The sequence below is a fragment of the Ursus arctos genome, unplaced genomic scaffold, assembly GCF_023065955.2.
Source record: "Ursus arctos isolate Adak ecotype North America unplaced genomic scaffold, UrsArc2.0 scaffold_8, whole genome shotgun sequence".
NCBI classification, from domain to species: Eukaryota; Metazoa; Chordata; class Mammalia; order Carnivora; family Ursidae; genus Ursus; species Ursus arctos.
Genome location: NW_026623100.1, coordinates 63,434,925 through 63,459,710, shown reverse-complemented (window position 1 = coordinate 63,459,710; position 24,786 = coordinate 63,434,925). Strand labels below are relative to the sequence as shown.

Here is a 24,786-nt window from a genome sequence, read left to right as displayed (position 1 = left end):
TTGGAGCAAGAGAGAGCCTGGGTTTATGTCTTGGCTCAGCCATTGAACCTCGAAACCTCAGTATCTTCCGTAAAGTGCAATACTGATACTCACAGGAACACTCACAGGAATTTTTAAAGGAGTAAATAAGATATTGATAAATTGGGGCATCTGGGTGACTCAGTTGGTTAAGCTTCCAAATCTTGATTTCAGCTCAGGTCATGATCTCAGGGTCATGAGACTGAGCCCTGCGTCAGGCTCCATGCTGAGCGTGGAGCCTGCTTAAGATTCTCTCTCTCCCTCTGCCCCTGCTCTACCCACCCCGCTGCCCAGCTTGTCCTCGCTCATACTCTCCATAAATAAATTAATCAATCAATCATTAATTAATAAAAAATAAATAAATAAATGAGAACACCCCCCACCCCCAAAGACACTTGTAAATTACTGAGCACAGTGCAGGGCTACTGTTAACTGGGCTGAAAGGGTAGGGTTAGGAACAGAAAGAAGCAAATACTTAGAAAGCCAGGAGGAGATGGGATGGTGAAACCACACTTCCCACTCTGCCATGATTTCCCGTAATTGGGGCACAGGGGCAAATCCAGTGAGTTGTGATCTCCTGGGAAGGCGGGTAGTACAAGAGACTTTTCCTAGATCCATCTTTTTCAGAGGCTCAAGTGGAACCTGATATTCCAGCTCCTAGAAAGCCATTCTCTTGGCATTCAATCTCTAGGAGCTCTCTGATAAAGCAGAGAGGCAAAAATGAAGTCATTAACGTTGTTGCTCCAAATATTTAACATCTCAGAACCTGAAGGAATGAAGCAGAGAGCAGGTGAACTTTGACAGGGGAAGTGTAGTGGCTTGAATGATGACCTCCAAAAGATATACTCACATCCAGAACCTGTGAATATGACTTCTTTGGAACAAGAGTCCCTGCAAATGTAATCAAGTCAAGGATCCAAAGATGAGATCATCCTGGATTATTCGAATGGGCTCTAAATCCAAGAAGTGTCCATGTAAGAGGTACGCATGGAAGAAGACAGAGAAAATACAGGGGAAGAGCTGTGAAGCCCTATGACAAGGGAGATAGGCCTGCCTCCCCCACCAGGATGTGAGCTCGTCAAGGGCAGGACTGTGTCTTCGTCAGTGTGGCCCAGCTGGGCCCAGTTGAGGGAGGTGGGACAAGGGCCCTCAGCCCATCCACCATGGCTCTGAACCCACCAGTGCCATCAGGCAGGCCTTGGCCTCCTCCTTCCCTTGGCCGGGAGTCCAAATGACTCATGCCTTTTCCTGGAGGCTATGAACATGCCCCTGCCCAGATGCTGGTGCTGAGCTCCACTCTGCCCCATGGCTTCACTGACGTCAGCCTGCCCGGGGCCATGCGATCCCCGCCAGCCTCTTCCAGGTCCCTGCTCTGCCCTGTTTTGTCTTGCCTCTGCCCTGGTGACAGCTCCCCTCCCCTCCTCATCATGCTGCAGTCCCTGCTCCATCACTCCAGGGGAAGGCCAGCTGGAATCCTCACCCAGCCACGGGTGCTTTAGACTCTGTGAAGGCAGAATAATGGCTCCACAGAGATATCAGGTCCTAATCCCGAGAACTTAATGTCACCTTCTAAGGAAAAATAAGGGTCTTTGCAGGTGTGATTCAATTAAGGATCTGGTGATGGAGAGATTATCCTGGATTCTGCAGGTGGGCCCTAAATGCCACTGTGGTGTCCCTGTAAGAGAGCAGCAGAGGGAGATTTCAGAGAGAGAGAGAGAGAGTGTCATGTGAAGCCAGAGGTAAAGATTGGAGCGATGCAGCCACAAAGGAGCGAATGTCAAGAGGCAACAGAAGCCGGAAGAGGCAAGGAAGGGTTCTCCCCTAGAGCCCCTGCAGCCAACACCTTGACTTCAGCCCGGGGAGACTGATTTCGGACTTCTGGCCCCCAGAGCTAGGAGAGAACACACTTCTGTTGTTTAAAGGCACCAAGTTTGTGGAAATTCATTACAGCAGCCACAGGAGACTAATATAGGCCCCAAAGAAGCTGATCTTGCTCTCCCAGTTTCTTTTAACCCCTCCCCTCTCCCACTTTAACAACTGTCTCATTTGCCTCATGCCTTCAGTTTCTCATGGCCCCTTTCTCAAAGGACCGGGAACAAAAACCACCATTTATTCAGCATCTTCTATGTGGCAAGCACTAAACCAAATGCTTCCCATGGGCTGTCACTACTCCATGCGATAACACTAGGAGATGGGCAGTAAGGCCCAAAGAAGTTAGGTAACTTGTCCAGGATAACACAGCTGGAAAATGCTGGAGCTGAGATCTCCACCCAGCTGTCTAACTTCAAAGCCTCTGGCCGTAGCCCTGGTGCCTCACTGCCTAAATAGAGGCCTTCTCTAGCTGACGCTCAGTTCCCCCAGAAGCCTATCGGCACGTCATACAAATAACAAATGCTTATTACGTGCCAGGCATTGTGCTCAGCACTTTACAGACGTTATTATATTTTTATTGTCAAAGGAACTCCATGAGGTAAGAGCTGTTCTTATCCCTTTGTATAGACAGGGAAGCTAGTGCTAGTGGTAGACCCAGCACCGGGCTCCTGGGGGTCCCGGATCAGTGTCATTCCCTCTGATCTGCTCTGCCTCCCATTCGCACAAGCACACTGGGCTGTAATTTGACTTGGACTCGGTTCAGACTTCTGAAAGGCTCCTGTGTTATCCAAAGCCTGGAGGACTTCCATCAAGCGTATGTGTGGAGCTTGCTTGTTAGTTTCCAGAGAGTTCAAAACACCCACCATGCCGCAAAAATATTCCACTGCCCAGACATTCACAAACACCCTGCCCACATCTTCAAAAGTCTCTCTACCTAGTCCTATCTGCACCCTCCTCCTCATTAGAAAAGTTGAGAGTTACACCACAAAATTAATATACTAAAAAATTCTGCAATATAAATTGTGATAACATTGGTCATTATTAATGATGGTAATGGAAAGATGGGATGGAAGGAAAATGTTAAGGATTACAATAAAATATGTATCCCAAGTAAAGCCTTAAAAAAAGAAAGTACCTTCATGGAGGCGAGTGGAGGGAATAAAGCCAAGGAAAAAGAGAGAATGAGAGGGAAGCGAGATTGCCCATATTTATAAACCCTGAATAAACTCTGATTTATTTAGAGTCAGTGGTAATTTGCATACTTTCTTATGAAATGTCGAAAAACTTAATTGAAACAGCAAGTCATGCAGCATCGCCAACAGAAAACAACGTGCCTTTGGAAGTGAGTTAGGATTTCCTGGATCATCTTGACTCTTTGAGGGGTTTGGGAAGGAAGAAGAGTCCAACAAAAGGAAGAACTCTCCATGGCTGTCAACAGAAGTAGGATAATAACAAGAGAACAGGACCAGTGGCCGAAAACCTGGGTTTCAGGGTTTGCTCTTGCCTCAACTGCTGTGTGACTTTGAAGAAGCCACTTCCCTTCTCTGGGCTTCAGTTTTTCCTGCCCGCAGATGATTTCTGTGGTGCCTTCAAATTCCATAAGGACATTTTTAACTACCATAGAATCATGACCGTGGTTTTTAGTTTGGTTTTGCTTTTCTTCTCACAGTCTCATAAACAACTAAGGGAATGAGTTCAGGAGATACGGTTGCTGCTGAACACACCCATTTCTCCAGAAGGCAAAACCACACAGACATTTGGCTAAAAACCTTCAGACAAGAGCTCTGTCTCACACCCAAATCCTAAACTCCGTGGAACTACCCTCACTACAGTGTCAGCTGGAGCAGCTTTGCTAGGGAGGAGGTCCGCAGAGGCCTCTGTCTCTATCTCTTTGCTGCAACACTCCCAGAAAGCCAGCCCTGTCCTTAAACCTGCAAAGTAAACATTCTCCTCTGCAAAGGCTGGAGTTAGCAGTCACCTAAAGTCAACGGTACTCCTTGAAAGGGAGAGCTTGCATGGGTCAAAACTCTGCCAGTCTCTGCTTTCAAAATGAAAACAGACACAGGGGTCCCCTAGCAGATCACTCCCACTCCCATCCAAAATCACCACAGCTGTGGGCAAGATTTGGAATTGTGTTTCATGGCTGGTCCAGACCATAGTTTGGGGAGAGAAACACAAACATACACAGGGGGACAAAGAGGCAAGGTTCTGGGGGGAGAGGACAAGAAGAAAAGGGTGTCTCTGCTGTGCTTGCCACAGAGCTATGGGTGCTATTAACATGTGTTTGGAAAATTTTACCCAGAAGCCCAGAATTTGGACTCACCAATAAGCAATTTCTTGCCTTAATTAAGATATTGTTAATTAAGATGCTGCTCCATTATTATGTTAAGTCTGCATCTTGCATATACATCTTGAATCCCTACCTGGCTGGCAAGTTCTTCAAAGGCAGAGGAAGTTCCACCTGCTTGGTTTCCAAGCCCAACAAGATGCCCGGTGCCGAAATGAGCCAAGACAGGAAGACTGCCTTCGCCAGGAAGTCAACAGCAGCTCTTCGCTGTGCCCGCAAGGCCCCTCTCCCACCAATCCATCCCCGTCCACTTCTGTGAGCCACAAGGCAGCACTTCCTCCCCCAGGTCTGGGAAGACTAAGGAGGGCTCTGAGGAAAGTGCTATTAGGTTCCTCCATAGCCCAGACTAGTCTATACCACATCTCAGACTTTCTGAATAATGATAACAGTGATGACAGCTGACATTCATTGAGTACTTACTCTATGCAGGCATTGCTAAGTGCTTTATCTTGCAGCACAATCCTCATGACAACACTATGGGATAGCTACTTTTATCATCTTCATTGTACAAGTGAAAAAACTGAGACCCTAAGTACACAGCTAAGAAATTGTGGACCCAGGACACAGATCAGGGCTGCCTGATTTGTATCCTGTGTTTTAAGCCCTAGGATATTCTGCTTCCTGAATTAGTTTGTGAGTTCCTTATGAGCAGAGATCCTGTCTTTTTCTCTTCTGTACTCTCACAGAGCTTAGAGGAATCCTGAGCAATAGTGGACTCTTGGCATCTACCTGCTAACTGAGATTGGTGAGAGATCCATGCCCCGGGCAGTCAAACACCAAAGATAAGAATGACAGAAGGACACAGAACGATCTTGCAAAGAGAGTTTAGGGAGCTGCTTAGAGCCAGTGCAATTTTAGGTAAAGGAGTATAGACACCATGGCCCTCTCTAGGAAATACTCAGAAACTTCCAGAAAGCCTTGAGAGGGAAGGAGGTCTTCTCTCCTCCGAGGAAGACTCTCCAAGGAATAACGAGGCATCCAGATACAGCAAGACCACAGACTTGGCTATGGGATCAAACCTAACTCAATGTCCCCATCACTGGTGGCCACTAAGAAGCCAGTGTTGCTCTTTGCAAGAAACTGCTCATCTGCTGTCCTGTCTGAATTCCAGCTTAGAGAAATGCACAATGCTCAACTTTCCTACACTTCATGTGATTGGCATAATTTTCCCTTCCTTTTCCTGCACTAAAGATGTGTAGGATTGGAGAGCCTGGGTACCTAGCTCAGTCAGTTAAACGTCTGCCTTTGGCTCAGGTCATGATCCCAGGGTCCTGGGGTCGAACCCCACTTTGGGCTACCTGCTCAGCAAGGGAGCCTGCTTCTCTCTCTCCCTCTGCCCCTCCCCCAGTGCACACTCTCTCTCTCTCAAATAAATAAATAAAATCTTTAAAAAAAAAGATGTGTAGGATTGCAGCCGCATTTTCCTAATGCCTTATGTTTCAATATTTTATTTGTAAATCAGTTATTTGGAACTGAAAACACATTTCCTGTAAGGAAACATGTTATTTAAAGAGGTTAGACTCTCAGGTAGGTCTTAAAGGTCTTTTTCTACCCATTATTAATGATACTGAGTCTGATAGTACAGATCACCTGCAAATAATTACATGCTATAGGAAAACTAATTCCCAATTCTAACTCAGCATGCTAGGACAGGACTCCCTCTAGTCCTTGAAATAGGGATTCCTGAGAATGAGAAGGTTGGTCACTATGGTACCTGATAACCTTTTAAGTGATTTTGGAGAGGAAATCAAGATTTGAGGGCATAAGGTCATACCAGCCTTATCAAGGAAGACACATCTGCTGAAACAGAGAGTTTACCAACACCCCTGATATCTGTTGGCTCAGGAGAGCACACATGAGGGTATAAGTCACACTCTTGACCTCCTTCAGAGCATCTTAAACTTCAAAGGGATTTCCACCATACTCAGCCTAGTAAATCCCTGAAGGTAAGAGATCAATCATCCCTTAGTTCCAGCTCCAACCCAAGACGTATTATTCCATGCTGAGAGACAGGGGGTTGAAGAAGGAGTGACGCCAAGAAGTTCCGTATTTATTTTTTTTTAAATCATAATAGCTACTATTTTTAGTACTAACTTTATGCCAAAGCCCTCATAATTTACCATGTTTTAATTTATCAAATTCTCACAACAACCCTATGTGTAGATTTATTATTAGCTTCACAGGGAATACGAGAACACTGAAGTTTAGCGTGATCAAGTCACTTGCCTTAGATCACATGACAAATCTGTGGAAGAATCGGGATTCAAACCCTAGATTCTAGGCTATTAAAATTTTATGATATACTTGTTTTTCCAGAAAAAAATATCCAAGAAAAAAGATACCACAAAGAAAAGCTTAACATAAGCATGTTAAAAATATGTATTTATATTTAAATGATAATCTTAAAAAGTGATGTAAGCATATCCTGGATGATTGAGCAGTCCAGTTATAATGAAGTCCTGTCACAATTTAATAGCTCCCTTTTCTGTTTGTTTATGATGGATTTCTAGGCAAGAGAAGGCCAAATACCACTATGGCACACTGAAAGAATGAAGGTTTTTGCAGTAGATTCAACAGAGCCGTATCATGGGAGAATTGCTTCTTCATGCAGTCACACAGCAGATAGGACAGGCATGGCAAACTCTCAAGGATTGCCCTTACCTACCGTTCTCACATTGGAAGAAGACACATTACACAGATCCCATCTTTCTGTATCCAGCATTACACACCATGTTGACACATCATTTTGAGAACCAGCTACCTGGCTATTAAACTGCTTTAGACCCCAGTGAGAATTGTTAAGAAATAAAGTTTTTCTCTGAGTCTTCTGTTAGCTATTCTTCTTTCTTGAAAATACAATGAGTAGTCATACACATCCTCTAGAATTTTCTCATTTGCCTAGTTAAAAGGAGAAATTCTAAGAATCAAGAAGACAGAAAACTGCTAGTTCAATCCTCCCCTATGGGTAGAACATCCAACTTGTTCACGAAAATGAAAGAATCACAGAGTTGAAGTTTTTACAACGTTAGAAAAAGTGGGACATCAGAAAGCAGAGAAAGAGCAGTACAAATAGAAAGCACAAAATATGAGATTATAGCAATAAATCCAAATAATCAATTGGATTATTAAGATCAATAATCACAATAAGTGTAAATGGACAAAACTGGCCTATTAAAAATACAGAAAATGTTGGATTGAAAAACGTTATAAATCCAGATATTCTTTTTATAAGAGACTTGCTGAACTCTAAGGATGCAAAAGGACAGAAAATAGAAGTAATGTAAAAAGACAGAGCTGGCAAACAACAGAAAAAAAGTTAATGTGGCTATTATTAATATCAAACAAATGACCTTAAGACAAAAATAGGACTATTAGAGATAAAGTGAGTCACTACATTTTGATAAAGGTTTTAATTCATCAGGGATATGTAACAACTCTAAACATAGGTATTTAAAATTCACATAGGAGGAGGGATGCCTGGATGGCTCAGTTGGTGGAGCATGGGACTCTTGATCTCAGGGTTGTGAGTTCGAGCCCCACTTTTGGTGTAGAGATTACTTAATAATAAAATCTAAATGAATGAATGAATAAATAAATAAATAAATAAATAAATAAATAAAATTCACGTGACTAGAGTCATTTGAAATGAAAGCCAGGGAGAAGTTCATGAGAGACAGAGGACATCACACACCAAAATCCAGAGACATGGGAAAACAGCACAAACAGATGTCTAAAGCACTGGATAATTATATTGAGAAACAAAAATTGAAACATTTGAAGTGGCAATAATAGCACATCTATGAAGCCTTAGTTTCTACGACACTTTCCTGTACCAGAAAGAAAAACTAGACTAAATTCCTCTTCGGCATAAAAGCAAAGCCCCTAGAAAAAAAAGACTGCATGCCTGTGGGGCGGGGGCAGTGGGGATGGAAGCATTAAATATAAGATGATGGTTTCATTTTCCCTGGCAAATCCTTCATTGTAGATTTGCAAAGTCCCAGAGTAATTCACTCCGGTGATGTCATTTGAGCCTTGGTTGGTTGCACATCCTGAACAATCATGTGACTAACACCCCTGGGCTCTCACCCAGAGAGGCCGAAACAAGATGGGCCACATTGCTCAGCCTCCGTGTGCTAACAAGCTGCTGGAGTTCCTCACTTTCATAATTAGGATCTGACTTGTGCCACGTAACAAAAAGGGGGTAAGAAAGGAGAAAGAAAAACAAGTGTGAAAACTTTCATATTAATGGCATGACTTAATGCATCCATTTGATTTCAGCTGGCAAAGGAAGCAGAAGATCCAGTTTGACCAAAGAGATCAAGCACGATTGCACAATGGGGTTCTGAGGTGGGAGTGTCTTTATATATTGTAAGTTTCTACCATGACAGGTAATTTGCTCGGTCGTGAACAAAAACACTTTACTGAGTAGCCAAACAGTCTTAGGAAGTAACATGCACTTTAGAAGAAACTACTTTTCAAAATTTCAGACCATTTAGACAATGTGTGTCCTTTGAATTTGGATCCCATTTTTGCTGATATTTTTAGCGAGGGAATCACCTAAAATGCAGTGGGAATCAATGCTTATCTGCCCATTTTTTACTTTGGTGATTAAACCTGGAAACTGAGGAAGAGCGGCTGGAGGGCTGGGGGAGAGATTGTCTCCTTTTCTGATGTCTTCAAAAATGTCCTTGTCTCTAAGTGAAACCTGCATTTGGTTTTAATCACAACAGAGATTATTTTCCACATCAGAGAAGGTGGAGAAAAGGTCCAAAACCCTGTGCCCTATTTTGCCTCCAGCTAGCCACGTTTGTCCTCCACACTGCAAGAGCTCATATCCTCTCTCATCTTCTTTGCTCCTCCCTTCTTTGTTCATTCCTCAGTTCTTGTCTTTCTTGCCCACAGAATGGCAGAACTTACGCAACCCCGTACTTTTTGTAGAAGCTGCTTTGTTCTAATAACTCAGCAGGTATTTATCAAGCGCCTGCCGTGTGCCAGCACCGTTCTAGGTGCTAGGAATACAATAAGGAGCAAAGCAGACAGAAATCCCTCTGTCACTGAGCTACACTTGAAGGCCATCAGGGAAGGGCCTCAGAGGAATTGGTATCTGAGCTGCGATCTGAGTCCTGGAAGGAGCGAGCCCAAGGAAAACACCTGGAAGGGTGTTCCAGCCAGAAGGAACAGCCCCGTGCAAAGGCTGTGAGAGGAGCATTAGCTCTGTGCATTCCAAGGAAAAGGAAGGAACTTAGTGAGCCATTCCTAGGGTCTAGTCACCCACACACGAAGGCAACTTGTAGCTACTAGGTCGCTGGGCTAGAACCACGCCAAGAATTGCCCCTGCCAAAGGTAAGAGGTTCAGATTATAAAAAGCCTTCTAATTCCATAGGGAGAGAGGGTATGTGATTCCAGAAAATCAACATGGCAGCCATGGCACAGAGCAGAAAGAGACTGGAGCTTGAGGAGACGGGAAAAGAGACCCACACAACAGTCCAGACTCTCTGGTGGCAGAGAGCAAGAGGAGGATGGGGTCTCTCTAAGATGGGGGAATGGGACACAGAGCCTTCAAGAGAAAATCATCAGTTTAGATGAGGAAGTATGGGGGTTCAGAAATGGGAAATAGGAGAGAGAATTTTGCATTTTGCAGGAGAGAGAATCCTCATCAGAGGTCTGAGGAGGGAGAACAAAGAACTGGACAGGAAGAGGAATGGGAACATCAGGTTTACAGAGGGGTAGGGGAGTCGGGTGGACTGGCACTCACGAACACAGACACACGCGCACACACACACACACACAAGCACAACCGCGGCAGCTGCCTTTTCAGTGTGCCAGGTTGAGGGAAATGAGCTAACTGTGTCTTTTTTTATGCAGGAAACAGGATGACCAACCCTGTTTTTATAGACTGCATTCTAACACCTTCTTAACATGTGTCCCTTTCAGTAAACATAAAATTCACATACCCTCTTTTAAAGTTCTTTGGAATTTCAAAATCAATATAGTCATGAAAACCAAAAGCAAGGCGATTTCAGAATGTTTCTTCAACTTACTTCCACTCCCTCTTCCCATTTGTTCTATACCCTCTGACTTGCGGGACTTCCCTTGAGAAGTTGCCACACAGCCTGGCACGGTGGACGGGTCTGCATACCAGCCCCCAGCTGCATTCAGGAACCCAAAAGGGAAAGGAAAAAGTTAACAGCTTAGTGGACAGCCAACACTTGTCTTTACAATTATGTAGATGGATTTAGTCAAGTGAAGGAGAAGGGTGCTAGGGTGAAGAGAAAGCTTGGCTTGCTGGAGACAGCAAAGCTAGACCCAGTGATTAAACGTTTCAGATTTAAAAAAAAAAAAAGTTCTCACTAAAGATCAGGACTTTCTGACAGTGGAAGAAATAAACAGCCCGCACTGCAAGTGAGCTGTGTGGCAAAGCAGGAGCCCGCCCTGGGTCCCAGGTCCCTTCCAGTACGTTTGTCTTAAGAGCTGATCTATTTCTAAATATCATAAGCAAGGCACTGAGTGAGGGCATTCGCAAAGACTTTTGTTCTCTCTCATCAGGAATAGTCACTTAAAAAGAACTATCAATGTCATTAGCCATTAGAGAAATATAAATGAGATACCACTTTCCACCAACTAGGCTGGCTAAAATAAAAAAGACAGATAATAACAAGTGTTAGCAAGGATATAGAGAAATTGGAACCTTCATGCATTGCTGGTGGGAATGTAAAATGGCACAGCCTCTTTGGAAAACAGTGTTGGTAATTCCTCGAAAGTTAAACATAGAGTTACCATATGACCTACCAATTCTACTCCTAGGTATACACCCAAGAGAAACGAAAACATATGTCCACATAAAACTTACACGAGAATGTTCATAGCAGGGGCGCCTGGGTGGCTCAGTCGTTAAGTGTCTGCCTTTGGCCCAGGACATGATCCCAGGGTCTTGGGATCGAGCCCCACATTGGGCTGTCTGCTTGGAGCCTGCTTCTTCCTCTCCCGCTCCCCCTGCTTGTGTTCCTCTCTCGCTGGCTGTGTCTCTCTCTGTCAAATAAATAAATAAAAATCTTTAAAAAAAAAAAAAAAGAATGTTCACAGCAGCATTTTGCACAATAGCCAAAAAGTGGAAACAATTCAGATGTCCATCAACTGAAGAATGGATAAATAAAATGTGGTCTAACCACACACAGTGGATTATTACTCAGCAGCAAAAAGGAATGGAGTCCTGACACCTGCTATAACATGGGTGAACCTTGAAAATATTATAAGTGAAAGCAGCCAGTCACAAAAGACCACATATTGTAGGATGCCAGTTGTATGAAAAGTCCATAACAGTCAAATCTATAAAGATGAAAGATTAGGGATTGTCTGAGGTCAAGGAAGGGAGGGGAAAGAGCAGGGAGGTGCTCAAGGGGAAATAGAGTGTCTACTAATGACTATGACTATCATTCTTTTGGGATGGTGAAAATGTTCTAAAGTTGATTGTGATGACAGTTGCACAACTCTGTGAACATACAAAAGAATTGATGTGTATACTTGAAATGTATAAAGTGTATAGTATGTGAATTATATCTCAACAGGACTGTTAACTGAAAAGAAAAAAGAAAGAAAGGAAAGGAAGGAGGGAAGGGAGGAAGGGAAGGGAAGGAAGGAAAGGACGAAGGGAAGGGAAGGGAAGGGAAGGGAAGGGAAGGGAAGGGAAGGGAAGGGAAGGGAAGGGGAGGGGAGGGGAGGGGAGGGGAGGGGAGGGAAGGGAAGGGGAGGGGAGGGGAGGGGAGGGGAGGGGAGGGGAGGGAAGGAATCTGGTACCAAAGTCAGAATGCAAATTGACTGGTAGATCCCAGAGAAGTTTAGATTTGTGCTGGCAATGTGGGGAGGGGGGGAGTTGAGGGGAGAGAGAAAGAATGAAAGGGAAAGGAAGGGAAGAAAAGATTCAAAAAAGAAAAGGAAAAGAAAGGAACAAGAAAAAAAGAACTATGCTCACAGCAAAATGCAAAGTATAATTTTAGCGTAACTGTTATGTGTAATCTGCTTTTTTTTTCCAATAGAGGGAGGGTGTGTGTGCATGCACATGTGTGTGCGAATTAGGGTGGGGGGAGGAGCAGAGGAAGAGGGAAAGAGAGAATCCTAAGTAGGCTTCATGCTGGGCATGGAGCCTGCAGTGGGGCTCGATCTCACTACCCTGAGATCATGACCTGAGCCAAAATCAAGAGTTGAATGTTTAACTGACTGAGACACACAGGGACCCCTGCAATTTCCTGTGACAGCAGATCTCTACCATGGAAGTATATCTACTTCTGAATCTGACATTGGAGGATGTTTTCAGGATAATTTCTCCCAAACTTCCAGACAGTACCACCCTGATGCCAGACCACAGAGACCCCTGCTCTGCACTGCATGTTTACCACACACACTCTAGATTGACTGAGGGACATCTCTACATACCTCTGGCCCTTGGGATCCACGACACCACGCTGGCCCAGTGCGGCCCAGGACCCTAGAGAACACCATCCAGGACTCAACAGAAACACTGCTGGATCTCCCTCTTGCCCTATGTCTTCAAAGCAAAAGAAGGTTCATGGGCTGTGTTGCTGGTGATATTAGAAATAAAAACTGCTTTGGAAAGATTTGAGTGACAGAAGAGAAGGTAAGAGAAGAAAATTAATCGAGTTGTCAAATCCTTTCTCTCAAAGAGTGTGAATGTAATACACTCTTGCATAACGAAGTATCACTACCTAGGGGTGCTGAGCAACCCTATTCTTGCTTCTTTTTGTGTTCTAGCTCACATTCTTGCAGGTATGGGACAATAGATGGCATTCGCAACACCTGTACACAGTGACAGGATATTTTGCAATAGCAAACAATTTATATTACTCTTCAGATATAAACATATAAATGTAGTCATATCATGCATGAAACATAAGGCTGATTCTTTATATTGACAACCAGATGGCTATTCAACACTAGGATGGTGAGAATTTAATTTGTATATAAATGTATTTCATAAGATTCCACCAAATATTCACAGAGTTAAATTTAAAAGTGCAGCCATATTTAAATAATTTTTACTTAAAACGTTGGTGTATTCATGTATTCTTTTTTTATTTTGTCTTTTAATTGCAATAGATAGTAAGAATATCTTTAAATAATAACTTGAAAATATACGAAGTAGTTATAACTTCAAAGTGGCCATTTGCTTTGACAATTTGATGAAAGTATACTCAATTTTTAAACATTGTGAAAACAATTACACTTTATTTTTAATCTGTTATTACTACCAGTTGAACACAAATGACATGAAAATCTCTACGTAACAACACATTTAGTGGTTTTGCTGAAATGAAGAAAATAAAAGAGATGTATAAATAGATGATTTGTGAATTATTTACGTCTTTTGTTACTCATACAAAACGTTGCTAGCTCATTCAAACATGTGCAAAATAACTAAATGTACTCATCTTTGGTCTATTGCCAACTTCCATCATATAAAGACCATAGCTTTGTAAATGTTTTGGGATTTCATCATTGATTTGTGAAGACAGAAAGATATGACACATTTTAGCTAACATCTTTTAGCATTCTTAACAAATTGTCAATTTGTAGACATAGGGCATGTGGGCCTCCGTCTGTGCCCTTACCTGGCCTTCTTCCTGAGCGGTCCAGGTTATCCAGGCAAATATAACAGGTGAGTTGGGGAATTTGAGGGATGGCCCAAATCTATGCCTTTCTCTCCAAAAATAAAAATAAAAATTTCAGGAATTCCTCTGGGTGGTCATAATTCTCTGAGCACACTTAAAATTTACCTAAAAAGGAAAATGAACCATGCCCCTACACCCTTGGAGAAGGGAAAGTTTTAGGAGTCTTTTCCGTTGGAGTGAAGGAGTGGAGAGAAGGGAGGAAGAGGGAGAAGAGATGCAGGAACGAGCCCAAAGCAGAAAAGGACCCCAGGCACTCACACTTCCCTGTGCTTGTGGCGGGGCCCATTAAGAGCCTCCCATCCCACTCCACAGTGAGCCTGAGGGGGAGTGGGTAGAAGCCAAGCTGCCGAGCTGAGAGACAGTCTCCCGCTCAGGACCTGACAGCCAAGGAGATATTGCTCGTTGGTGCTGATCTGGTGGCCCCTCACCCTCGTGGGAGCACTACCATCCCAAGGACAGGCAGGCCAGAAATATCAGGACGGGAGTGGAGTCAGAAGCTCTCTCAAGAACATCTGCACCCTTGGGCCTGGGCCTTGCCAGCTCCTAAGACTTTCGTGCTAGGAAGAAAACCATATCCTCTTCAGGCAAATGAAACACGAAACGTACCCTCTCCTCCTTGTCGAAGCCGCCCTGAACCAAGGAACTGGATATGGCAGGAGGAACCGGGCTGCACCATAGGCCCCAGCAGTCCCCTTGTCCGGGTACCAAGGACAGGGCACAACTTGTCCCACCATTCACGCACCTCTGGCCTGGCCACTGGCAGCCACCCTAGAGCAGGGAAGGTGAGCTGACTTCTGGTGGTGGCACCCTGCAGCAGTGATTCCAAAATGCCATTCCATGCACCCCTAGGTTCCACTGAGGTGTGTCTGACCCCCCCCCAACAAACCACATATCAGCCACAGCAGCTCCCCCCCGTCACCTGATGTATAGTGTAGGCTGTGTTCTTGGTTTTGTTTTTGTTTGAAAGAAGGGATTGTACAACTTAAAAAAAAATTTTTTTTTCAAACTCCAGATCTGGACCAGCCACATCATGGTCTCTGGAGACAATGGGAGAGGAGGGACTTTGAGGGGGTGCAGTGGTGCTTTCGGGGGACATCAACAGCTCCTGGCTCTTGGCCCCCATGGCAACAGACGTGCCCCTCCTCTCAACCTTACCAGGCACTGCTCTTTACAGTTACTTGGAATTTTTTTGGACCTTGGCTGGGGAGTCCCTCTGTAAATCCAAATTACCAGGCTTTATTAAACCTTTCACATGCCAAAGCAGGCAAACAGTATATATTTTCTAAACATCCACATTTGAAAATTCTACGTAGAATCCCTGTAATGTACAGCCGACAAAGCAACCATGACATTCCCTCGTTTTCCTGACTAAATTTAGAAACAAACATTTTCAGAATATGAAATTAAATAACAAAGGTCATAGGACAATGAATAATATGCTGTGTGTGGTTAATTACACTTGGTTCTAAAAAAAGTCATCCTAGCCTCTATATGAAAATTGCATGTGTAGTTATTTCAGTTTGAAATGTCACAGGGTTACTTGGTTTCAAAGAGAAAATGGAAAAGCGCAAAGATATTTATGTAATACTAAAAAAAAGTATTTCTTAAGAGAATGTAATGTTTAATTCTTTCTGGCTTCCCTTTGTCCTGTGGCCGACATATGGCAATGCACAATTCTTTGTGCTATTGAAATTAAGGGCTCATAGTATTTTCAGTCTTTTCAGAGAAAAGAACCAAATACTTTAGATACAGAAAAGACATGATTGTTTCCCAACAGTTACTAAATCTGACAAACGATTATAATCATAAGGTGGATAGAATTACTTTTAATCTGGGGCGCCTGGGTGGCTCAGTCATTAAGCATCTGCCTTCAGCCCAGGGCATGATCCCAGGGTCCTGGGATCGAGCCCCACATCGGGCTCCCTGCTCTGCTGGGAGCCTGCTTCTTCATCTCCCACTCCCCCTCCTTGTGTTCCCTCTCTCACTGGTTGTCTCTCTGTCAAATAAATAAATAAAATCTTTTTAAAAAATTGCATTTAATCTTTTTCCATGAGGAGGTAACCTGTACTTTGAACTTCAAACACTGTTGTGTCGATGTTCCCTTAATACTTCAGGTTTCAAGAGTGAAACATTTCTGAGATCCTTGAATGGAAATCACTAGTCTGCCCAATTTTAATTTCTGCCGTAATTAAAGCAGGGCACTTCATTGTGAATGAACACATCCTGATACTCAAATAAGACAAAATCACCAAGCCCTGTTGTTAGTAGCAATGATAGAAGTGATAGCTCTGGGAAATCTAGCAAATGCTCGTGTGACTTGGGGTGTTCACCTAAAAAAAGACACATCGAGGTCAAGCTCACTTTTGTTTTTTGGGATGATTTTGCCCTGCCATGCCCTAGGAAATCAGAGAAGGATTTTTCCCTCTACATTTTTATTTCCTGTTGCCCTAGGATTTACACCTTTGCGTCTTCTGATTGGTTTGACAAACATTATTGGACACTTACGAAGTGCTAGATACTGTGCTAGGGGTTAGGAATTCAAAGATAAAAAATATAGTCGCTGCGGTCCAGGAGCCCAATCTAGAGGATTCAGACAATGGGGCTACTCAAGGGGAACACTTTGAGTTGAGGAGGGACTCAGTTTTTCCATCTGGATAACATCTCTGGGGTCCCTTCAAACTCAAAACGTACATGATTCTACTTGGTGCCTCTAGGTTTCATATTATTTCAAATAAGGTGTTTAATAGCTATACTCGTTCAGCCACCATACTCCTATAATGCTGATGTCAGGATCAGCCCTTGTGTACTCCAGGCTCCTCTTCATGTTTTCCTGATGTTATTACCCTACCGAAAGCCCGGCAGCTACCCCTTACACTTGGTGGGAGGGGTGTTAATACGGGTGTGTTCTGCAGGTGCAGTACACCTTCAATTCACCCTCATTTGGGGAAGAATGGTTTCGTCATTTTACTCAAGTTACTTCCTTGCCACAGACTGAAATTCTAAAAGAATTTACTTGTCTTTATTCCTTTCGGAATAAATACAAGTCTGACACACTCCCCTCTTCTATTTTAGAAGAGCGAGGCCTTAAAATGGTTCTATCTTGTGATTTATTGGGCGGCTTCTTGCCAGTGAATGAGGCTGATCCCAGCCACAGTCTCTTGGTTTTGCATCATCCAAGCTTGTGGGGTTTGCTGATTCAGGAACCATTCTGTTCTTTATAGCTCTTCTGTTGGCTGCTTCTAAATAAGGGGCACCATTCTCCAGCTCGAGTTATAAAACTCATGTTTGTTTTGGTTTGGTTTGGCTTTTTAAATTTTATTTGAAGAGGTTTCAAGAAGATCCAAAGCAACATAAGATGAATTGTAGATCAGCGAATGTCAACTGGGGGTAAGGAGGGATAAGAGCTTTTTCAAACCACAAGGCTTGAAAAACTGCTTGCACCCATCCTTGTCCATTGCAGTTTTTGAGTAGAGTGACGATAGAAGATTAGAACCTGGAACCCAGGCTCCATTTACATTGCCGCCACCAACTCCCCAACTGCTCTGTGATCCTGGTTTCCCCTCCGGTCAATTACACTTATATGTTCATCTGCATATTTTGAATTTGATAAATCATCTACCTACCTCTTCTTACTCAGATTTCATGCTCTAAATGCAGAATGTATTTATAGATTCCAGAGGGGAGGTGGGTAGGGACATGGGCAAAATGGGTGAAGGGGAGTAGGAGGTACAGGCCTCCAGTTATGGAATGAATAAGTCACAGGGATAAAAAGTACAGCATAGAGAATTTTTTAAGTGATTTAAATTCCAAAGAATAAAACACATAATGAAAAAGCTATCATGGAAAAAATATATATTTAGACTGTCTCTAAACTTACCCCAAACAGCAAAGCTGGTTAATTAAGTCTTGGTCCCTTCTCAAGGAAACAGATAGTCATTTGTAGATGGAGGATCCTGTTTAAAAATGATGTCCATTCATTCATTGGGGTGCAATTTAGGTGCATTACCCAATTTTGGGGAAGATCCCTTTGCCCAGATAAATGGGAGAGTACTGACAGAACCCAACAGAACCAGTCAGTTACAGAAACATAGAAGGGTGAGTGTGTAGCTTGAAGACCTTTATGAGATGTCTCAGAGACCCCTTGGATTTGCTACTTTCCACCAGTTAATTACCTGAGCTCATCTCATTCCTGGCCGAGGGGTATTTTCTCCTTAGCGTTTTCTAGAAAGCCTCATCTTGCCCTACCCCACCCCCAACTTGAGTTCTGATAACCCTAGTTCTCCCAAGTGTTCTAGGAGGCAATAGCTCTTGTCCAGCCCCTCCAATCTGTGTTACCTTTTCTGGGCTCACCTGTCTCCTCAAGGAGCAAAGCCTAATGTGTTCATTATCTGGTCCTTTACAGAAAAAGTTTGTTACCCCATAGACTAGAGTACTTGTGGCTCCTCCACTGAGAACGTGCAGTTCTTAGGGATGCGTCCCCCTGGAATACACTCCTGGCCTGTCATCGTTCCCTCACTCAGTATCTCCTCAAGAAGTCATGTGAGATATAAAATTGGTGACCTTGAGAAAAAGAACTGAGCTTAAGTCAGCCCTCATCTTCTCAGAGCCAGCCCATCACAGGCAATATAAATTCTGGTCCATTCTCTGTCATGTTGTATGGAGCCAACACAAGTCCCTCTCTCTCAAGCTCTATCTCAGGGGTAGCATCTCACTAACCCAAGCTCACAGAGAATGCTGGATAGCCAAAATTAAAGTATATTCCATTTTGGGGGTGCCTGGCTAGCTCAGTCAGTAGAGCATGGGACCCTTGATCTCAAGGTCATGAGTTCCAGCCCCACATTGGGCCTAAAGCTTACTTAAAAAATGATATAAATAAATAAATAAATAAATAAATAAATAAATAAATAAATAAATAAATAAATAAGGTGTATTCCATTTTAATGATAAATGCAACCAGTTAGCAGATTGACCCTCATAGCAGCATATCGAGGGGGCATTTGCTCCCTGTAGACAGGAGTTAAGCATGAAATTTGAGTAAGGAGACATAGGTAGATGAGTTATCATTTGCCACAGAGACCTGAGAGCTCAAGTCCTTGGGCCAAGGCCCCTTCTCCCCAAACAGTATTTGGGAAGGTGCTCTCAACTTCTGGCTTCGTAGGCTTAGGTCTTCCATGCTGTAGGCTGACAGCACCTCTGCTCCATTCATCCATGGTTTCTTCAAACAATTGATTAGCTTTACACTTTTTAAATTAACAGTCACATTCTGGTGCTTGCCAACCTAAAATTACCCCCAGGTCACCTTGGCTGAAGTTATGGGTGTTCCCAAAGTCTTCAGTTACACATGGGTTACCTGTCAGTTTGCTCCTCCAGTCAACTTATAATCTGTTTGAGTGTGTGAGTGTGTGTGTGTGTGTGTGTGTGTGTGTGTGTGTGTGTTACTAATTTAACTCTTAGAAGGCACCCTAATTTCCTATTTCTATGGTAATATTACTATTACCCCACTGATTGCCAACAAGGTATCTTTGAGTTCTTTAGAAAGAAAGCCTTTTAGTACAACACTTTTTATTATACTTTGATACTTAACTACCCGAATTCAAGCACCTGATCTCATATTGCAATAACTACTGAGACAAATCTAATGTTGACAAATATCTAGCAAAGACTCTCAGTGTAACTCATGTTTTTTTAACTTCTGTTAAAAGGCCTTCTGCAATAAAGTCAACACATCTTTAAGATCTCTGATTTGTTTCCAAAGGAGGTAGATAAAAATATTTTACTCTTAAGCAAAGAAATAGCCATTGGATGCCTGTGACAATTGGAATCAGCCTCAGATCAGAAATGGCTTTCCCAGGGCACCTGGGTGGCTCAGTCGTTAAGCATCTGCCTTCGGCTCAGGGTGTGATCCTGGGGTTCTGGGATCGAGCCCCACGTCAGGCTCCTCCGCTAGGAGCCTGCTTCTTCCTCTCCCACTCCCCCCGCTTGTGTTCCCTCTCTCGCTGGCTGTCTCTCTCTGTCAAAATAAATAAATAAAATCTTTAAAAAAAAAAAAAAGAAAGAAAGAAAGAAAAAGAAATGGCTTTCCCCATTCTCTTCCTTTGTTTCCTCCCCAAACAGCTCTCCTGTGTTAGGCATAGTTTTGGGCACTGTAGATACAAGAATGAAAAAATGATCTAATAGGGGATTCTTTTTTAAAAAAAGATCTTATTTATTTGTTTATTTGAGAGAGAGACAGAGAGCAGGGGAAGAAGCAGAGGGAGAGGGACAAGCAGACTCTGCACTGAGCCCGGAGCCTGACTCAGGGCTTGATCCCATGACCCTAAGATCGTGACCTGAGCCAAAATCAAGAGTCTGATGCTTAACCGACTGAGCCACCCAGGTGCCCCTAATAGAAGATTCTTGACCCAATGGGGCTTACATTCTAGTTGAGGGAGACAGACTATTTAAAAAACAAAAAATGAATAAACAAGAAAAATATTAGCAACTGCTAAGTGCTGTACAGAGAATAAGACTGAATAGTGCAACAGTGACTGCTTTAGATGGGACGTCGGTGAAGGCCTCTCCGAAGGGCAACATTTAAGCTGAGACCTGAAAGTCAGAGGAGCCAATCATAACAAGACAGGGGGACATTACAGGTAGAAGAGGCCTGGGACAAAGGGGTGGAGCAGGTTTGGTGAGTGCAGGAAGAGAAGGGCAGTGCAGCTGGAGTGTGGCCAGCAAGGAGGAGGGTGGCAATATGTCTTATCCAGAGCATAGGATGTGGAATGTAGGGAGAGGCAAAGATCTTGTTATTCCCATGTTTTTGCTCTATTTTAAAAATACATCATAAGGAAAAGTGGGTATGTAATATAGGTTGGTTCCGTCTCCACAGCATTGTCTCGGGCCAAGCTCATTTGTGTGTCTTTTCCAAATTTACCAGGTGATAAGTGTCCCAACTCAGACAAATGACATTTGAGAAGAGCAAAAGGGCAAGGATGTGGAATATTTATCATCACACCCTTCAATATCTCAGTGGTCAGGTGTTTAAAAGCCAAGGATAGAAGGATACGTGAATTATTTTTGATGAATTGCAAGATGCAAGCCACGTGAATGACTTTTTGTGAATCGTTTTATTAAACTTGATAAACTTACCCTTTTGGAGTGGTGTGGGTATCAACAGTCTCAGTCTCAAAATGTATCTTCCAGCTCAGTCATGCATGTGTGCTAAGGAAAGGATAAATCAGGCCTCAAAATGTATGTTGACTCTGAGGTTTGCAGGTTCATAAACTCATTGTTCTCAATTCATTCAGGAGAGAACTGATTCACATTAACCAGAGTTATAATAGATTGATTAATAAAGCATAACTCCATTTATTTATTACCTGTGAGAGCTATAACTGCCTGCTGAAATTCATGTCTGTTGGTTGGCACATACTCTTCCTGGTAGGAAAATCTATTAAGAAATCAAATTAAAGTCAGAAGGTTAAATGTTAAATATGGAAGCTGATCAAATCAAGTTAGATGTGTCGAAGGGCTATTTTCATTAACCAATGGCAGCCTGATACAGCCTTTTTTTCACTATGAGGACATACAGTCCCAGCTGGGCGAATGATCTATTCAGCGGAACAAGGAAGGCCAGTGCTGGAGAAACACTGGCAAATTTGACTCCCAGACTCTCACTTCTTTAAGTCTGGACCACTGTTTCCCAAAGGGTGGTCAAAAGGCCACCTACAGTAAATTTGCTTTGGGTGTTCACTAGAAATGCATTTTTCTAGGCCCCATCCCACACTTCTGAATCAAAATCTCTGGTCTTGGGCTGGGAACATTAATGTTAACTAGTTTTCTGGGGAACTGTAAGCACACTGATGTTTTGAAAATACTGCTAGCTGCTAAGCTATATAATTCAAGCAAGTTAGTAACTTACCTTCTCCAAGCCTCAGTTTATTTGTCTGTAAAATAGAGATGATAATAGGTCTTATCTTGTACGATTATTGTCAGGATCAAGTGAGTCAAGACAAGCAAAGCTCTTAGAACAATGTCTGGCACCTGGTAAGCCCTCAATACATGCTTGCTATGATTATTCCCAAACATTATTGTTTCCTTCTTCACTGTCCTTATTCAGCCACTACATTCCTGTTTGATCACAGATTTAAATTTTTTTTATCAAGCAAAGCCAAGTTTACCAGCTACTGTATTAAGGAAGAGTGTGCTCTTGACGGAGTCTTAGTAGCCTCTCTCGGATTGTTTTTCATAGATGAGATTTCAGGGTGTCTGCCTCTTAAGGATGAAAAAGGTAGTATCCTAAGCCATTTCAAATCATGCAGCAGGATGGATTTATTTTGGGAAAGGCTTCCAATGGCACCTACAGTGTTTGACTTAAAGCTTTTATGTGATTGATTGTGAAAGAAAGAAAGAAAGAAAGAAAGAAAGAAAGAAAGAAAGAAAGAAAGAAAGGAAGAAAGAAAGAAAAGAAAGAAAGAAAGAAAGAAAGAAAGAAAGAAAGAAAGAAAGAAAGAAAGAAAGAAAGAAAGAAAGATTGCATCTTACTTCTTACTTTGGGGCTAAAATTTCTCTGCCTACTGACAATAGCAACATACTAACTTGTTTAAAGTCATCTCCCTAAATGTTGTCACTTGTTATGAATTACCCTCATATTTACACTTTCCTTTAACAAATGAACAAAATATAGAAACAGAGTCCTCCTGAGTCATATGGGCCGAGTGATAGTGATTCTTACTAAACAAGGTGGAATCTTGGAGCCACCACGCTGGCTCACTTGGAAGCACAGCACCACACACCATTTTTGCCACTTGTCAGAGTTTATAAATGGAACTTAGAACAGCACCATTCCTATCAACTCTCTCTTCATCTGAATACTTTAGAGCAGGTTATAAACATTAATTAAACCTCAAAACAACCCTGTGACACGGATAATTACTAGTCGTTCCTGCATTTGAAATGGGCACATTAAAGGAAGAGGTTAAATGATGTAAATTCTCCAGGGTAAGTTGCTTCAGCAGCAAAACCACTCAGGGAGCTTCTCTCATCATTGCAATCTAAATAGTTCTGCAACTCATTTCCTCAAACTCAAGCATAATGTTTAGAACTGAGAAATACTTAGAACTTAGAAAAATGAACGCATATTTGCAAAAATAAAAATTAAAAGTCTAACCTGGCAAAGAGCAAAGGAAGGTATACCCTGGGTTAGCTACTCTGACTTCCTTCATGTCCAATCTGCTTACAGCGCTGGACCTCTCCCCTTCTAATCAGCATGGATTCTTGTTCCTCCCTCTCATTTCCTCTTTGCAGTAACCTGGGAGCCCACGCTCTTGGTCTGCAGTGGAAGAAACAGCCAGTTACTGATGGCAGGTGTGACCTAAACGCCCTGCTGAGAACCACACCTACCAGACCCACAAGGCTCCGCCTGGCCGCACCCCATTTTACTGCCCTGCTGGGTCTGCTAAACATTGCCCGGCTGTCGGGTCACAGGCTGGCAAGGCCCTGAGCTATTTTTAGCTGGGTTCAGGGCTCAAGGCACCAAATCTGGATAGGTAGCTGAGATTCAGTTCTAGCTTTTAAAAATAACTTCTATTTTTCTCGTTACAATTTATCGTGTCTTCACTTTTGATTTTTTGGAAAATATAGCTGACAAAAGGGTGAGAGCATTTAGAACACAGAGCAAAAAGAAGAAAGTTTCAACGTCCTGTAATACTCTTTATTGAAGCATAATATATAGAGAGAGGGAATGAGGCGTACTAATCTTATTATACATACCGATACATTTTTATTTAAGTATATTCTTGTTTAACCACCACCTAGATGTCATAAAGGACACTTCAGCACTCCAGAAAATTCTTACTTGCCACTTCCTGGTCAGTATCCCTGTACCCCACAGGTAAATTCTATATTGACTTGTATTACTTTTAATTAGTTTTATCTGTTTTTGAATTTCATAGAAATGGAATCATACAGTAAACACTTTTCATGTCTTCCTCTTTTCACTCATTATGATGTCTGTGAGGTTGATCCATATTGTTACATGTAGCAGTGGACTGGCTTTTGTTTGTTTTTGCTGTCTAAAATTCCACAAAGTTAATACTCTACAATTTATCGATCAGTTCCCTTGTTGAAGGATATTTAGCTTGTTTCCAATTTTTGATTATTAAAAATAAGACTGCTGTGAGCATTTTGTCCATGTTTTTTAATGATCCTGTGCACTCACTTCTGTTGGGTATACACCTAGGGGTGGAATTGCTAAGTCATAGGGTAGTCAGATCTGGCTTTTGTAGATGGGCCAGTTTTCCAAACTGGCTGTACCATTTTACAGTCCCAATCAGCAACGTGTGAGAGTTCCAGTATATACCCTTCCCAACAACTGACATTCTTAGTCTTTTTAATTTTAGCCATTCTGAAGAGTATGAGTTGATAGCTTATTGTGGTTTTCACTTGCATTTCTCTGGTGACTAATATGTTGAACAATTTTTCAGACGTTATGGGACATCCTCTTCCATGAAATGCCTGTTCAAGTCTTTTGCCCATCTTTAAATTGGCTTGTTTGTCTTTTTCTTAGTGGTCTATAGAATTCAAGTTCTTTGTTGGATACATATATATTTGTATATTATATACACACATACATATATATAATATCTATAAATGTATATCTTCTCTCAGTCTGTGATTTACCCTTTCACAAAACTTTTTAATTTTAATGAAGTCCAACTTAATCGATCTTTCCTTTATTTTTTTGTATCCTGTTTAAGAAGTCTTTGACTGCCCTAAGGTCATGAAAATAGTCTCCTATTGCTTTCTCCAGAAGCTTTATTGTCTTACCATTTAGGTCTGTGATCCATCTCCAGTTAACCCTTTGGGCACAGCATGAAGTAGAGGTCA

The 24,786-nt window shown here is 42.5% G+C and overlaps 1 long non-coding RNA gene across 2 annotated transcripts in view; it reads right to left on the bottom strand.

The window, feature by feature from the left end:
- Positions 1-24,012, bottom strand: part of LOC123000355 (uncharacterized) — a 36,652-nt gene extending 12,640 nt beyond the window's left edge. For both annotated transcript variants that reach the window (XR_006408310.3, XR_008958299.1), the window contains exons 1-6: positions 23,069-24,012; positions 21,279-21,349; positions 21,049-21,120; positions 12,668-12,779; positions 11,088-11,266; positions 10,279-10,386 (exon numbers count right to left, since the gene is read on the bottom strand). This is a non-coding gene — a long non-coding RNA (uncharacterized LOC123000355). The remainder of the gene's footprint in view (positions 1-10,278; positions 10,387-11,087; positions 11,267-12,667; positions 12,780-21,048; positions 21,121-21,278; positions 21,350-23,068) is intronic.
- Positions 24,013-24,786: the final 774 nt, after the last annotated feature.